Below are 16,998 nucleotides of genomic sequence, written 5' to 3'. Positions count from 1 at the left end.
ATACCAAACTTTTTAAGTCCACGAATTTCCAACTCGAAATTGATGGCCAAACAGAGGTTGTCAATGGGATGATTGTAAACATTCTGTGCATGTGCAACTCGAAGCATCCACACACATGGGATGGAAGCCTCCCCTATGTCTAGCACAACTACAACAGAGCACTACACAGGTCAACGAGCTATAACCCCTTTCAGGTGGGGTTGGGATTTCATCCATTATGTCCCATTGATGTGGCCATACCATTTGCGACTACTCAGGCAGATTCGACTCACGTCCAGTCCGAAGTTGACAAGGCTAACAACTTCATTGAGCGCATTCAACACATCCGCCAACAGGTCCATGATATATTGGAGAGAGCCAATGTTAAGTACAAGCAACAACATGATTAACATTGGGTGCCACACAAGTTCTAAGTGGGTGACAAAGTGTAGCTACATTTGCAGAAGGAGCGCCTCGCTGAACCCCATTGCAAGCTTCGCACGCTACGATATGAGTCATACACCATCACCAAGGCTGTAGGGGATAATGCCTTCGAGCTCAGCATGCCACCGTTCCTTGTTATGCACCCAGTGTTCAATGTAGACCGGCTTCGACCATACTTTCCACCATTGCTAAACACATCCGACATTGTAGAACAACTCACACCAACAAAGTTAAACCCATATTGCATGGAATATGTCACAACTGATCAGATCATGGACACAGATCAAGAACACTTGCCAACAGATGATCCATCTATATTGAGTTGTCAAAGCAGGCCAACTCCTTCATCAGGGTAAGTGGTTCACCAGAGACCAGGTTCAAAAAAATTTTCCTCACCTCATGGAGAGTCTGCACGTAATGAGGACCATTCCTTCATAAGGAGGGAGCACTGATCTAGGTGGATAGTGGTGACCACCCACCTATTCCACCTAGACCTCCAGTGAAGTTTCATTCGTTTCCTTGTTTATTGCAACATTTACTATTTTTAGTAGTTTTTTGGGTCCCAAACTTTTGGAGTAGTTTTGACCCCCTAAATGGCATTTTTTGAGGTTCACAACAAGCGCATAGCCATAAGCAAGGGGTTGCTGCAAACCCTGTAGTACTTAGAGAGACTTTTCCAACAAAGTATTGTACGCGCAAAATAGAGATAATATGACCAAGTTATGACCCCGGGAAGTTGGGTGCCCAACCAACCCCAACGAGGCCCACAAACTCTTGGTGTTCCATTTCCTGGGGTTAGGGTTTTGGTTGTTTAGGGTTTTCCCTTGTTTTCCAATAATAAATATGCCCTTCAGTCTCATTGTAACATAGTTCAGAGGCATGTAGCCACCACATCTCATCTCAGAGATACACTATCATCGCCCGAACTAATTTATTTCCATTCTGTTTGTAAGCATATTTCAATATTTGATATTAATGAAATGAAGTGTTATTTCAACTGTATATCTGTATGTATGGTTATCTCTGTGATTTGTTGCGTTCCTGTTTAAGTTCAAATCAACCAGATTATAATTATTTTGCACTATGAGGTTCCCTCTTCATAGGATAGGGTTTTCTCCGACAAACATTGCATTGAGACATATCACTATATCCCTCAAGAGTACCATATTTTCCAAATCTACTACTTAGAACCTAAGCCTAAAGATCATTTTATATTCGAATACCCCCTAACTATAATATCATAAAACAATTCTCTTGTGCCTTTAGAGATACACTTGGTTCTCTCTAGACACTCATGTCTTATAAGGACTAGAGATGCTTAGCCCCCCACCAAAATATAATATCATACAACAATTCTCTTGTGCCTTTAGAGATTCACTTGGTTCTCTCTAGACACTCATGGCTTATGAGGACTAGAGATGCTTAACCCCCTTCGTCCAAGAGATCCTTGACCTTCATTAATGACTTATTAGAGGTCGGTTCCATAGATGTTTGACATGCACCAAGTCGATTACCTATTACTACCATCCTTTTGCCACTAGTAGGAAGGGGCCCCATGGCTAGCTTCTAAGCTCACATGATACTAACAAGTTGTCAAAGACCTAATTATTCCCATGGCCTCATGCTCATCACACATAACTTTGTGACCTTGAATGCTAGAAGTGCTTCTATAGAGTAATGGGATGTTAAGCTTAAAGTAGTTTTACACTTTGATTTTTCAATTTTTGCTTTGTCAATTCATATTTTCTTCTTCCCTTTTAACACATTAATTGATTTTAATTGAAATTATGTCATTAAAGGGCCTCTAGAGACTTGAACCGATGCAATTAAGAACATGAAACATGCGCCATACCATTGAAACTAAGTTCCCCCAATGATTGAAATTCTATCATTATTTATCAATATCCTTTTTTATTTATATAAAATCATTAACCTAAATACAATAAATTTTAATAAACATAATTATTTCTCAACTAAAAATATTTAATAAAAAATAATAATCTTTTACTCTTAAATAATTTATTATAACTTTTATATTCAAATAAAATATTTTTATTAAAAACTATAAAAAATTATAATTTTTACATTTACCATACAATTTTTTTTTATTTTATTTCATACTTTAAATTATAGATTAGAAAGAGCACTTCCCACCCTCATGCATTCTTCTACCTAACTTTTCTCTTTCTTCTTTTTTTTTTTTTTTTAACTCGGGGATGTTTCCTACCTAACTTCTGATTAACATTTAGTTTTAAACATTTATTATCTTCAATTATCTAAATGGCTTACTGTCAACGCTAATTGGTAGTTGTTTTGATTCACAGGCAGGAAAACCTACACGTAAGAACTCTAAACTCAAAAGGATTATCACTTCAATAAAATTATATTAAATTATTATTTTAAAATCACAAAATAATCTTGAACGAGTGACAAATTAAAGCGTTATATCTTTGGGTATTTAGGCTTGGGACTTTCTTTATATTCGGGGACGAAAACATACGCGAAGGGTTCCGGGTGAAATGGAGCCTTCCAATTGGCCCGTTTTGCTCTCCTCGTTGAGATAGTTGTTATTTATATAATAAATAGTAAATCTTCTATAGAATAATAAATAATATTAAAATTATTTTAGACAAGTGTTTACGGAGTTTATGAAATTTAATGTAAATCATAAAATTCAAAGTTTAATTAATTTTGAATTCAACCTACTCGTGTTATGAAATTTAATGTAAATTATAAAATTCAAAGTTTAATTAATTTTGAATTCAATATATTTTAGAGACGTGGAAAAGGTTATTTATTTATTTATTATTGGATGATGCTAAAATACTAGGTGTGTCATGACTTTAGAAAAACTAAATTCAAATAAAAGCTAATTAGAGGAAGAAATGTTTGGCCATGAATGTAATTTGGCCTTTAATATGACAAAATCTTTTGTCTTTCACTTAATGATATTAAAATTTTGGTGGCTTGAAATCTTGTTTTTGGTAGAAGGGAGATGTGTAAGATTGTTTCTTTAATTATATTGAATTGAATTGACGAATTTTAATGACATTTATAAGACCAAAATGGTGTAAGGAACCCAGATATCCAACTCACAGAACCTCATACAATTAAGTTTTTCTCCATAACAATGTTTTTGGCTTGAATCATGATAAAAAAAGTTTGTTGTCTTGTGAAGTTTTGCTTCCCCAAATAGCTCACACAAATGTCCACTTTCAAGTCACTTTCCAACTGACTATGAATGCCCTTATAGGCAGGACACTCCAGGATGAAGTGCCATTCGGTTTCAACCACTCCTTCCTCACAAAAGACACAAGTTCTTTCTTCCCACTTTTCCTTGAGAACTACTCATCTCTACCTGTTTTGTATATTTGCCTTTCCCTTGATTGCGACAATCACCATGTTGGGTTGAAATTATTGACATATATCATTTTTTTACGGCCAACCTATTTTTCCCACATGGCGGTCTTGAACTTTTTTAGTACCCAAATTTTTATTTCCATTTTCCTATCCACTTCATTTTGCTTCCTCCAACGTTCTTCCTAAGCTTTAACTCTTCTTCCACAATCAATTTGGACCTCTTTTGCTCATCCATACCTTCTACCTTATGCCATCTACCCTTTTTAAATACATCAATAAACGAATGAATGCTAAAGCTTCTATCGGAAACAAACCAACCTCAACCAACAAAATATCATATGGCACCATGCTTGGAATTTCAAATTTCTTTTGCCCATCAAATGAAAATTTGATGACATTTTTGTATTTGTCATGCCCTTCATTTTACATTCTACTCAAAATTGTGAGTGTCGATCTCCGCTTGTATGGAAATTCTCTTTCAACTACTCATGCATCTCAACTTTCATTGGCCGAGTCTTGTTTTTTCATAAGTTAGCATATGTGTTTTGAGATAGCATACAACCATATTTTTAATATTTTACAAAGCTTTTCAGCTTTAGAGGTTAATAGTTTTGATTATGTACTTGAATTTTAACTTGTGAAAAGCACTAAAGAAGGCCACATAGTTAGGATGATGAGGATCCTCAACCACCATTGGATGAGATGGAGTTATGCATCCCTCCAATGATATGAAAAGTGGCAATTCTGCATCAAGAGGAAAATAATAAATGGAAGTAAATATTTGTGGAAGAACTATGGCCCATCACAAATGACTTCTTGGATAAGCCCAATCATGACACTTTTGATCTTGTAGCTACAATCTATGATAGCTTGTGTTTAAAGTAACAATGATTATGTATATTGTTAATGCAACCCGACATAAATTAATATTTTTAATGATTTTCTAGTACTAAAACTTGTGCATATGATTTTTGTTTTTTCTACAAGATTTTAGTGGGAATTTGAATGTTTAATAACTTGTATATGCTTTTAGGATTGTAAGTTTCAAAATGACTTATAATGCTCTTTTATGGTTAGTTTTTTTTAATGAAATGTTGGTTTACATATTGTTGTATTAATTGTGATAGAAGTAATTTTATGAACAAAACATAACCTAAAGCATAAATTAGTGCTATGAAACACGAAGAATTAGTTGAATGAAACTAATACCCTAATACAACAACACAAATTAAGCTCAACAAAAACCCTAAAACAACAAGAGCTAAGTGAAGAAAACTAATACTATAATCCAATAATAGAAACTAACATAGATTAGTACCCTCAAATAACAATAGCTTGTGGAACAAACATAATACCTTAATTCAACAACACTTCAACAAAAGTTCAATTTATAATAATTGACTGAGACACTCTCTACTACATTATGGAGAGATGTTGTAATGTTTACCATTTTAACTTACTAAAAACAAAACATATTTAAATTAAATTGAGGATAAAATTAAATAAAATAAAAAACTTAAAATTCTACAACCCATGGTTTTTTTCCATTGTATTTTTAACCCATGATTTTTTTTCTCAAAGTATTCTTCTTTAATATTATTTATTTAAAAGCTAATAATTAAACTAGCCTATATTCATTTTAACTTTGCATCTACTAATCTCAGATAGATGAAATCTTGCATCTACTAATCTCATAGAGATGAAATCTCAAATCTCATTCTTGAGTGCAAATTTCTTTTTGAAAAAGAGACCTAATGCTTGTCGGCACTTGTTAAGTTAGGAATTAAAAATGAATCTACACTTGCGATATGCCAGCTAGAGTATTGAATACACTAACTTCATCATTTATATAACTTTTAACACTCAACCTATGATAATAACTTAGGTTACTAACAAATTATTGAGCCCAGAGGCTCATTCTACAACCCTGTATGATACACTAACTTCGTCATTTATATAACTTTTAAAACTCAACCTATGATAATAACTTAGGTTACTATTCAGCCTAGAGGCCTATTCTACAATCATGTATGATGTGTAACACTTAGTTTGTCATCAAAGTTGAAATTTTGCTTGTGTTGACTAAAATAAAAAAATCTAAAAATAAAAAAAATTAAATAACCATACAAAACATTGAAATAATGTCTACTCATAAAAATATTTGCACATGAAAAAATTGGATCCCTCTAATTTCATGTTAGATCTGTATTTAAAATGGATCTATGTTAATAATAAAATTAATGATAAGATAAGACAATATATAGCTTCAACAGCGATACAGAAAATATAGTTTTAGGTTCATAATAAGTAAATGTACGCAAAAGAATAACCAGCCATCCGACTGGTCATAATAACTGCTGATTTGGTATTGTAAACCAAAAATTAAACTCACTGAGTATGGGGGTATTACAAAAGAAAAATTAAACTCAAATATGTCGGAACAATGAATGAAATAATCCTGTAGTTAAAGATTGAATAACGTTTGCAGTGCAGAGTCGTAGAATGGCAAATAGAAAATGTAGTTTTAGGTTCATAATAACTAAATATACGCAGAAGAATAACCAGCCAACCGACTGGTCATAATAACTGCATATTTGGTATTGCAAACCAAAAATTAAACCCAACTTCGTATTGGGTATTACAAAAGAAAAATTAAACGCAAATATGTCAGGACAATGAATGAAATAAACCTGTAGTCAAAGATTGAATAGCGTTTGCAGTGCAGAGTAGTAGAATGGCAGATAGAAAATGTAGTTTTAGGTTCAAACCTGTAGTCAAAGATTGAATAGCGTTTGCAGTGCAGAGTAGTAGAATGGCAAATAGAAAATATAGTTTTAGGCTCATAATAACTAAATATATGCAGAAGAATAACCAGCCAGCCGATTGGTCATAATAACTGTGTATTTGGTATTGCAAACCAAAATTAAACCCAACTTCGTATTGGGTATTACAAAAGAAAAATTAACCCCAAATCTGTGAGGACAAAGAATGAAATAAACCTGAATAGCTTTTGCAGCGCAGAGTAGTAGAATGGCAAATAGAAGTCAAGGAAGTGTACTTAGTTGTCTCTTCGTCCAGGCCATTTGATCTTCTTGACAGGGCACAAAACCCTATTTCCTTGTCTTCTCAAACATTCCTGTTGACATAAGAAATATGTGATTTCCAGTGCCAATGGATGCGGATGATAGCAACCTATATTTGAAACCAAAGTATTTGTGGAAAGAAAAGAGACAAGAACCTAGGAAAAAATATTGGACTTTAACAATAGAAGGTATATCCAAATGAGGCGGTCTACAAAATGCATGCCCGCGGCCACCGGTGTTTGTTTCATCTCTAACTTTTTATCGTTTCTTTGTGATATACACAAGGGTACGATACTTGCTAAGGTTTTGCAAATGGGGTAGCAAGCTAAGTGGGCTTGATTGTGGGGAAAAACTCCACAGTTAAGCGCGCTTGAGCCAGAGGAGTTCTGGGATGGGTGACCTCCTGGGAAGTCCTGGTTACCGGGTGCAAGCCCCGGAAGTGATGATTGATGCTATGTGATTCGTTCTCCACATTTCACTAGTTTCAATCCCACTTCTTCACCCCTGTGAGCATCACCCGATGCAATGAGTGCTAAGTGAACTATTCAAAAATCATGAGATATTAGTCACTTTACGACTACCTCTCATGGAAATGGTCATACTTTGAATGACTTACTTAACGCAGTTGAATCCCAAAAATGATATCTAATATAATGCACTGCGTAAATCCCCCATACTTAAGGGTACGCTTCTTCCATTAGATCTCAAATCCACTGTCTGTTTGCAAATGACGGAAGGGTAGTAATATAAGCTTCCAAGTCACTGCATTTTGGAATTCGAAGTAGAAAATTCCAATGGGGTAACCTTTCTGTCCATATGTTCAGATTATTTGCTTATTGTTTTCTTGTGAATGACACAACGTAGGTTTCTTCCTCTGATCTTGAAATCAGGTGATGGCGTCTGGACATACATGAAACGCCCGAAGAGCTGTAGGTTGTCGACCCATGGGCCACAACTCCTTTTAACTCTACAACTCTGTGATATGAAATAATTGCATTGAACATTTATTTATCACCTTTCACCGTATTGGAGTTAATACAGGCACGTCGGAGAGCTTGATAATGCGAAAGAGTAGTTGGATGTCACAACTCATTTAACTCCTCAAGCTGACACTCATGAGGCTGGCCTACCTAACTTAATATAGTTGCTATAGTTTTTGACGGGTTCAATACCAAATTAAAAGTCAAAATGACAGGTTGACATCTATAAGGCACGTCAAACTTGACGTGGAAAAAATTAAACCGTCACATTCGTTTTGAAACTCTGAATACGTTCTACAAGACGTCAAATTCCAGGCCTAATGATACTATTAATATGACTTTAAAATGACTCGTGATAAAAAATTCATAAATTTGGTTCCGCAACACTCTAGTATGTAACCCTCTATTTACGTTTTAGTTTGAATTAAAAAATTAATTTATTATTATTATGTTTGAATTTTCTTTTTTAATATTGAGCTGGGTGTATGTGCAGGAGTTGACTAAAATCTTCTATTTTAGTTTTAGTTGGAATTAAAATATGATTTATTATTATTATTATGTTCGAATTTTCTTTTTTAATATTAATCTTCTATTTACGTTTTAGTTTGAATTAAAAAAATAATTTATTATTATTATTATGTTTGAATTTTTTTTTTTAATATTAAAAATATTTGTTAGGGAAAAGCAAAAAATTGTGAAGTGACTCGAAGGCAAACTGTTGATTGGTGTGGGTCTAGTTGTGCTATGATTGGTGTCATTTTATTTTGCACCTTCAAAAATTCCCATGGGCTCCAGAGAGATTTAAAGAGGTTGCTCATAAAGTAATCATCTTTGACAGGAGATAACAACTGGCTGCAGCCTGGACAAACTTGGCCAGGAGTACAGGGGGCCCAACCAGCTCAGAATAAAATACTCTTTTATCTCTGGTGACGTATCGGAATAAACTTGCAAGCAAGAACCCTAAATGGGGAAAACCCCTAGATAGTTCAGGATGCTAATGCCGAAGCTTCAGCGAAGTTGGTGATTGCTGGGTTCTCATTAGATCCATACCGTCAAACATAAATTGTGCCGGCCAACGACTCATCTGTGTCCAGGAAAAGCACATGATGTGGGCTCCCTGCTTCGCTCCTATTTCTGCGTGGGGTGGTCGGTCCTGTTCCTAGAGTGAAGGAATACATGGATCGTAGAATCTATTATGGGTTTACCATTCATTGGCAATTTGTCTCCTGGTATTGCGTGAGTGAAGGTAACTTGGTATTAGCACGGGATTAAGTATTTTGAAAGATCTTTCAGGGCTTTATTTGTAAGTAAATGATTTGATTCACTGGTTATGGCGACGAAGATATATCTGTGAAATTGGTTTTACCAAATGCCTATTCCATTAAGGTTGAAGAATTTCATGTCAGAGTTCCACATTCTTCGCTATTTGTACGAATTGGGGGCAATGAATGAGGGAAAGGTGAATGAAACCATCTTGCCCAAGTTCACCATGGTGCTACTGCAAATGGGTCTAGATTGTATGTCTAATGAAACTTTTGATGAAGGTCCTACTTGTAATTATAATGGCTTAGGTGAGTCTGATTTTGTAGTTGGGCTGGAGGAAGATATTTTTAATTTGAAGACGATGACCATTTTGCTCTAGCAAGAGATGACCATGTTTGGGATTCAGGTTTTGAGGGCTGATGGCAAAACAGTTATGGCAATGGCCCATTGCCCCCTTCAATGATCAAGAAATTGAAGGTGCTTGAGGTTTCATTTATTCAAACTATTTTTTCATGTACCGGAGGGCAATTGTTTTTCCTTTTATTAATTTGTTTTTGTGTAGATTATAGGATTTCCGTCTAACTAATTGTACTTTATGTATGCCTGTGCTTTTCTGTATGTCTGGGCTAGATCTAATAATAACTATCGGATGAAGATGGGATGCACAGATCTAATAATAGCTATCGGATGAAAGATGGGATGCACAGATCTAACGAAACCGATGATGAAAATGACATGCAAACAATAGCGATGAGGAAGATGAGATGCACAATGAATTAGTCATAAAGAGCGCAATAGACAAAAAAAAGCACCTGACATACATAGAGGACAATTGCTTAAGATGGAAATTCCATGATCTAAACAAAACAAATTATTAAACTAACGATTCAACAACAGCAGCGACAAGGATGATATCCGCAACGGTGTTTTCAATTATCTCAATCAACCAATAAAAACCCCATGGGGGAGGCTCAGAAAAATGGAGGGTAAGTTTTGTATCTCTTTTATTTGGTTGGATGAGGTCTACACGAGTATATTTGCAGATTTTGTCATAACTGCCGCTATCTGTAGCTTCGTTTGATATTAGTTTTACTTGAAGAAAGTGTATAGCCCTGTTAAATCTGGGCAGAGCTTATGACAAGATCTAGATCTACATGGGACAAACATGTTTGAGATTAAAATAGTTTTTGATTTTGTGAAGCTCAAGGCTTAACAGTTTTCCAGGCTTTAGCAGTCTCGCAATAACATTATAAGAAGTTAGGATCTACATCTAATGAAAATAAAAAGTTGCATCTTCCACTGTAAATTACAATTTTCAGATGTGGGGAGTTATAATGAGCCCTTTGGTTATAAGATAACCAAAGCCATTTGGAGGTGCAACCAACCACATAGTGTTTTGATAGAATTGTTGCCAATGGTCAAATAAGGTCAAATAATCATTGGTAATTGTTTTTTCACTCAATTTGGTGAAATATGCTTTGATAATAGGTTTTGTTTAGTTTTCATCTTTGCTAACTATATGGGTTATTGCTTAACGATATTTTCTCTGCAAAGTATATATATATATATATATATATATTTTTGTTAAAGGTTATGGTGAAGGTTTATTGATATAATTTTTATTATTACATCACAGAGACAGGATAGGATAGAAACAGGGGCTTTAGATGGGCAATGGACTTACAATGTTGTTGTTACATATAATGAGATGGATTCACTAGGTCATTTTTGCTTCTCTATTTTCATTTCAGATTAATCGCGGGTTTGATAAACAGGTTCATTAATTAGAGTCTCAATACATGAATTCATCAATTTTTTCCAGTTTGATCACAGGGCTTAATAATGTGGAATGTTTAATTTTTTCCTTCTAATTTTTCAGCCTTGTAGTTCACGGGAGTTTGTTATATGGGCTTTATATGATATCCCTGGTAGGAAAGGGAACTGGAAGAAATAGAGTCGGCCAGATAAACTTGTTTGAAGTTTTGTGATAATACTTTTATTTATTTGTTGTTTTTATATTTTTATGTGAATTAATTAGATGTCATTTTTAAATTTTTTTATTACTATAAAAAGAAAGAAAGAAATTATTTTAATGTGCATGAGATTAAAAATAGTCTATGGAACATATTGCTTTTTCATCTGCTTGATGTATTCTGTCTTTTTAATGTGAAGCTTCACAATAAATGCTCGTAACTTCTAGACAAACCTCTCCCTAAATAGATTATCCCAAGAGCTAGTTGCCAGCATATCTGCATAACTTTCCCTTTTGGTTTTGAAGGCCTGGCATTCTAAACACAGTTTAGTAAAATATGGAATAGTAAAATATGTTCCAGAAATTCTGACGCTTGATGGTGGATGCTTGGAGTTTTGAAATGGGTACCCGTTCCCCATTATAACTCAATTTATGCTGTGTTTTATATCGGTAGTGTATCTGTTATATGTTTAGGTTTTGGTGGTTTTTTCCTTGGTTTAATTTGTTTTGGTACAGATTTTTTGGAATTGTGAACTCTTCACAATAGAGTATCCCAAAGATTTTTCAACATTTAAATCTATATATAAAGTAAAAAACTCATTTTAAATAACAAAGATCAAAATTTCACCCAAACTTTTTAGCTAGATTCTGATAAAACGCCAAAACAAAACCTATAATAATTACACAAGATCAGTATTTTACCCAAATTTTTTAGCTAGATTCTGACAAAACACCAAAACATATAATAATTAGACCAGATCAGTATTTTATTATTAAATTATTAATAATGTGGGCGATGGACCTGTGCGCTCTTTTCTGTTGAGCATCTATTGTGTCCTGGATATTCTAGAAGCTGAACAATGGATGCATGCAGTTTTGAAAAGGGTACTCGCTCCTGGTTTTAACTTAGAGTTTATGCTGAGTTTTGTTGGGAGTTCTAATGGCTTTAGCAACGGACCTGTACCTCTTCGCTGTTGTGTGGGTGTTTAAGAGAAACGGATGAGTGTAGAAGGGGTAGATATGCTCAGATAAGCATGTGCACAAGATTAAAGCTCAGAGGAGCTTTCTATGCCATGGAGCAGTCACCTAGAGAGCTCCAAGAAAGGAGGCAGCGAAAGATTTCTGTTAAAGGATCTCTGTTAGAGAGTTTTGGCAGTGTTGTGAATACTCAGGAAGGGCAAAAGAGGGCAGCTGAGAGTGACACAGAAGAATACGCTTGGAGGAGCATTTGTAAGCCAAAGGAAATAGACAATAGGCTTGATGCATTTGTTTTTTCTGTGTGCCAATAGTTGCCTCAGTGTAGTCAGGCCTGATTTGCCCAGAGGAAGTAATGCTGTAATTGTTTGATTTTCAATAGAGAGATCGGAGATTTCTCTATGGTAGGTATTTTTTTTATTGTGATTAGAGATAAGCGAGTCTCGCTACTTCTGGGTTGTATTTTCTGATAGGAAATTGACTGAATTCCTGCTATTTAATTCATGCAAGCTGAAGACAGAGTGGATGTATCTGCACTTGGCAGATTTGAGAAAACAGAGTTACAGTTAAATTTGTCTGCAAAATTAGGGTTGGGAATCTCTATTGATTGTTTTGTGATTATTCATATTACTTCTTTTGTTTCTTTCGTTCTGTATCTTTCGAAGTGATGGCAAAATCGAAAATCCTCAATTACAACGCTCAATTGGTTAAAGAGTGTGAGTAAGCTAGCCATTTTAATATTTTCCAGAACCTCATATATGCTTTTGATATCCACGAGCAATTGAACGACAACGATGACAAACACGAGATGCTCAACGATGTTTTCAATATCGCTGCCAAGAAAACGGATAGGAGAGCCACAGAAAAATGGAGGGTAAGTTCTGTATATTCTTTGTTTGGTTGGATGAGGTTTACATGAGTATTTTTGCCAAAATGGAGGGTAAGTTTTGTATAATCTTTATTTCGTTGGACAAAATAGAGGATAAGTTTTGTATATTCTTTATTATCTGTAGCTTCGTTTGATATTAGTTTTATTGAAGAAATGGTGTAGCCATGTCGAATCTGGGCAGCTTACTACAAGTCACAATGCGTGTTTGAGATAAAAATGGTTTTTGATTTTGTGAAGTTCAAGGCTTAACAGTTCTCCATACTTAGCAGGGTTGCACTAACATTACAAGAAGTTAGATGTACCATCTAATGCGAAAAAAGTTGCATCGGCCTCTGTAAATTACAGTTTCCAGTCATGGGGAGTTACGATGAACCCTTTGTTTAGAAGTAAGAAGCCATGTGGAGGTTCAATCAACCACATTGTTGTTGCATAGAATTATATAAAATGGTGTGCAAGTTTGACCAGATATTTTTGAATCAGTGATTTATGATAAAGAGTGCTTTAACCGTGTATCTATTTATTATTATGATTAATCAAAAACCCTAGACTTAAAATATGTTTAACAATATATCCATTCACGGTTATACCTCCATAGATGTAGAACTCTGTAAACAAATAATACTTGTTATTATACCATTTTTTTATATATGAGTTTGCCAATATTTGTTAATGATACTGTGCATTTTTTATATACGAGTTTGCTAATATTTGTTAATTATACTGTGCATTGTTTGACCATATAATTTTTCCCAATATTTTCTTATTATTGGTATTATTACTAATAGGTTTATTGATGTTGTAATTTTTACTCATTACAGGACAAATGAATTACGGGACAGAAACAGGGTTTTTAAAATCTCTTTTCATTACTTTGTGATTATTGATGTTACTTCTTTTGTTATGGATCTTTCGGTGATGGCAAACGCGAAAATCCTTTATAACAGCGTTCAATTTGTTAAAACGTACGAGAAGACTGAGATTTAATATTTTCCAGAACCTCAGATATGCTTTTGAAATCCACGAGCGGGAGAAGGCGATCCTGGACTTCGTTCAGTATTAGATGCCTGCCCAATTATCTCTTAAATTGAAGAATCTCATATCGGAGTTCGACAGTCTTCACCATCTATACGACGGGCAGTGGATGAGAGAACGTTAATGAAACAATCGTGCCCAAGCTCACCTCTGATCCCTATCAGTGTGCCGTGATGCTACCAGAAATGGGTCCAGACCGTGTGTTTGATAAAGCTCCTTTTCGTAATTATAATGGCTTAGGCGAGTCTGATTTTGTAGTTGGGTTGGACAAAAGTATGAAGACGATTCTGATATAAAGAGGGTGTCTGTGTGCGGGATGCAGGGTATGGGAGGTGTTTAATCTGTTGCCATCGCCACTATGGCATGGTGTAACGAGGTTACAATTTTGTGTGGCATTGTGTAAAGAGTTTACAATTTTGTTTGATTATGAGCGTGTTTAAATTATTTTTTTAATGGTGGAAAGGGATTTAGTATAATTAAAAACTTTAGGTATTTAAAATTGTTAAGTTGTACAATTGTAATTGTAATTTAGCTTTTCAAAAATTTCCGTCAAATTTTATCAAATTATACCATTTTTTATTATTTTAGTGACAAAAATTTTAAAATAAACTTATTTTAGTAACATAACATGTTTATTTTATAAATGGCCATTTACAATATTGGATATAACTTTGAGAAAGTTCACTAAATCACTCAACCTAAAATCTTTTATTGCACTGGTTAAAAATAATTGAAGTTTCCATTTAGTCAAACCATAAGGAAGTTGCTTTCTTTGACTCATTAATTGATTTTTTTATGGCATCATGGAATTTCCGTCATCAGCCATTCCTCTTCACGTATGACACGGGCATTGTTTACTCTGATTTATAATTTGATTTTTTTATCACATCATGGAATTTCCATCATCAGCCATTGCTCATGTATGACAGGAGCATTTTGAAACAGGTAGAAACCTAAATTTCAGAATTTTTTCGGTATACAGCCCGAAAAAAGCTGACTGAAGATTTTCCCATTCAACAAAAGCGATGGTGAAGCCGAAAAGCAGAGAGGTGATTTTAATATCAAACCCAAGTAAACCCCATCAGAGATTTTTCCTTGGGCGATTCGATAACAGATATGCCAAAGGCGAAAATCAGAACATATGAACCCAAAGGATGTTTTCAGTTACAAGCCCAAAGCCTCACCACAAATTTAGGATAACATGACACATTTAAATATAGTTTTTTTAACCAGGAAAAAAGCTTTATATTCATAATGAGAATATACATATGACTGATCCGTAGACATTATTTGCATGGCTTGTTTTGACCAACCAAAAAATCTGAGTGGGATTGCCCTGTGGCTTTTTACTAGTACATTTCATGATTGTTCATTTTCAATATATAAATGGTATAAAAACTGTGTTGCTGGATACTTGGAATAAAAATTGTGCATAAATGATGTGACAAACATATGACTATATCAGGACGCACAATAGAGGAGTTTATTCAAAAACTGTAAAGGATGTGACAAACATATGACTGTACCGGGACGCACAATGGAGGAGTTGTTTAAAAAACTGTAGATGTATAGATCATCGAGCTATAGAATATATATCAGTTTCAAAAATAAAGTATATGATAGAGAGAGCATATAGGATATGTAAATTTTTATAAGTGGTAGACTATCTGGTCGTGTTTTAGAGCTTGTTTTGATAGACCATCGGTTGTGACGTTTAGTTCACACAATATGTGTGTGAAGGAGATCTACTGGAAGGAGATGAGAGCTTCCTTGATGTCAGGTAGGATGAGAGCTTCCTTGATGTCAGGTAGGATGATGTTATGTAGGATGGATTGTAAATATATATTTTCAACCTATGCCTTGTTATTTGCCTACTCAATGACAATTTTGGAATCTCCTATCACTTGTAATTTTATAACATTTTTTTATGATGCTGTGTGAAGGAAGACACATAGGGCAATCAACTCAGCCATGTTGTTGGTTCCTTTCTTAGCGATGTATCTGACTTGCATGTTGTGCGAGGAATAAAATCACACCTATGCCACAATGTGGTGGATGCCCTTATGTAGCACTATAAAAATCACGAAGGGGTGCGCAGTGTGAGTGGTGACACAATTAGGATGCATTGTCGAAAAGGTTTTGGGTCAACTTTGAGTTACATGCATAGTTTAGTCACTAAACCATTAGTGATCTTTGTAGGGATGAACCTAGAGTTGAAAATCGCTGTGTTCCTTGCCCACCAGATGTAGTTGATCAAAATATTTGGAAAGCCCTCAAAGGAACCACTTTTGTTTTTTATTTGTTTTGAGGCATTCAACTTTGAGAATGACATGCACTATATATGCACATGATATAAAAATGTGGGCAATACCTTTTGAAGAAAATTTACATAATATGCAGATGTTGGGCCCTTCCCATACTCATTTGATGAGGTTGTCCCATGTGAGTAGTTTATTGTAAAGCACCAACCAAAGTGTGATCTTGGATTTCAAAGTAGCATGGAGTTTCCAGATATATTCCCACCATTAGTGAAGAGTGAAGAGATGTGTGTCTCATACCCAATTTTGTAGTGTAGTCGTTATTGTGTGGGTTCTTTGACCATACTAGGTTGTCTTCTACCTCTTCCCAAAGTTGTATAAAATTTGTGGTGAGAAGGTTTATGTATGAGTTCCATAAATTTGCATGAGATACAAAGAGATTTAAATCAATGGTCATTTTCCATTCTTCATGCCCCCAAGCTTGGGGAGCTTGTGCTTTGAAATATGCGGGGAATAAGCAATCTTGTTGATTGAGAAGATCTAAAATACCATTAGAGTGTTTGTAGGCATCGCTTGAACCTACCGATGAATATAGGCCTAACTTTACTTTTTGGCCATTTCCAATACTCCAAGCAATCCAATTTCCAATGAGGGGGAAAGCAAGAGCAAACATTTTCTAGAAAATCGATCCTTTTATGGATTTTTGGAATGGATAAATAATGAAATGCTGTATGCCGAAGACTTCAATCACAATTACCTTGAA

At 34.8% G+C, this 16,998-nt stretch overlaps 1 protein-coding gene across 5 annotated transcripts in view; it reads left to right on the top strand.

Annotated features, from left to right (window-relative positions):
* Positions 1-14,559, top strand: part of LOC149241457 (uncharacterized) — a 32,042-nt gene extending 17,483 nt beyond the window's left edge. For 2 of the 5 annotated variants that reach the window (XR_016246581.1, XR_016246580.1), the window contains one exon: positions 13,764-14,559. The gene's annotated coding sequence lies outside the window, so the exon portion shown is untranslated. Of the gene's footprint in view, positions 1-8,684; positions 10,096-13,763 lie in introns of all 5 variants that reach the window. The other 3 variants (XR_016246579.1, XR_016246578.1, XR_016246582.1) reach the window with 3 other exon arrangements.
* The last annotated feature ends 2,439 nt before the right edge of the window (positions 14,560-16,998 follow it).

This window comes from Pinus tabuliformis, chromosome 8 (assembly GCF_031772625.1).
Source record: "Pinus tabuliformis cultivar Carrire ecotype Pingquan chromosome 8, CPIR1, whole genome shotgun sequence".
Classification (NCBI taxonomy): domain Eukaryota; kingdom Viridiplantae; phylum Streptophyta; class Pinopsida; order Pinales; family Pinaceae; genus Pinus; species Pinus tabuliformis.
This window is presented reverse-complemented; position numbering and strand designations above follow the sequence as displayed.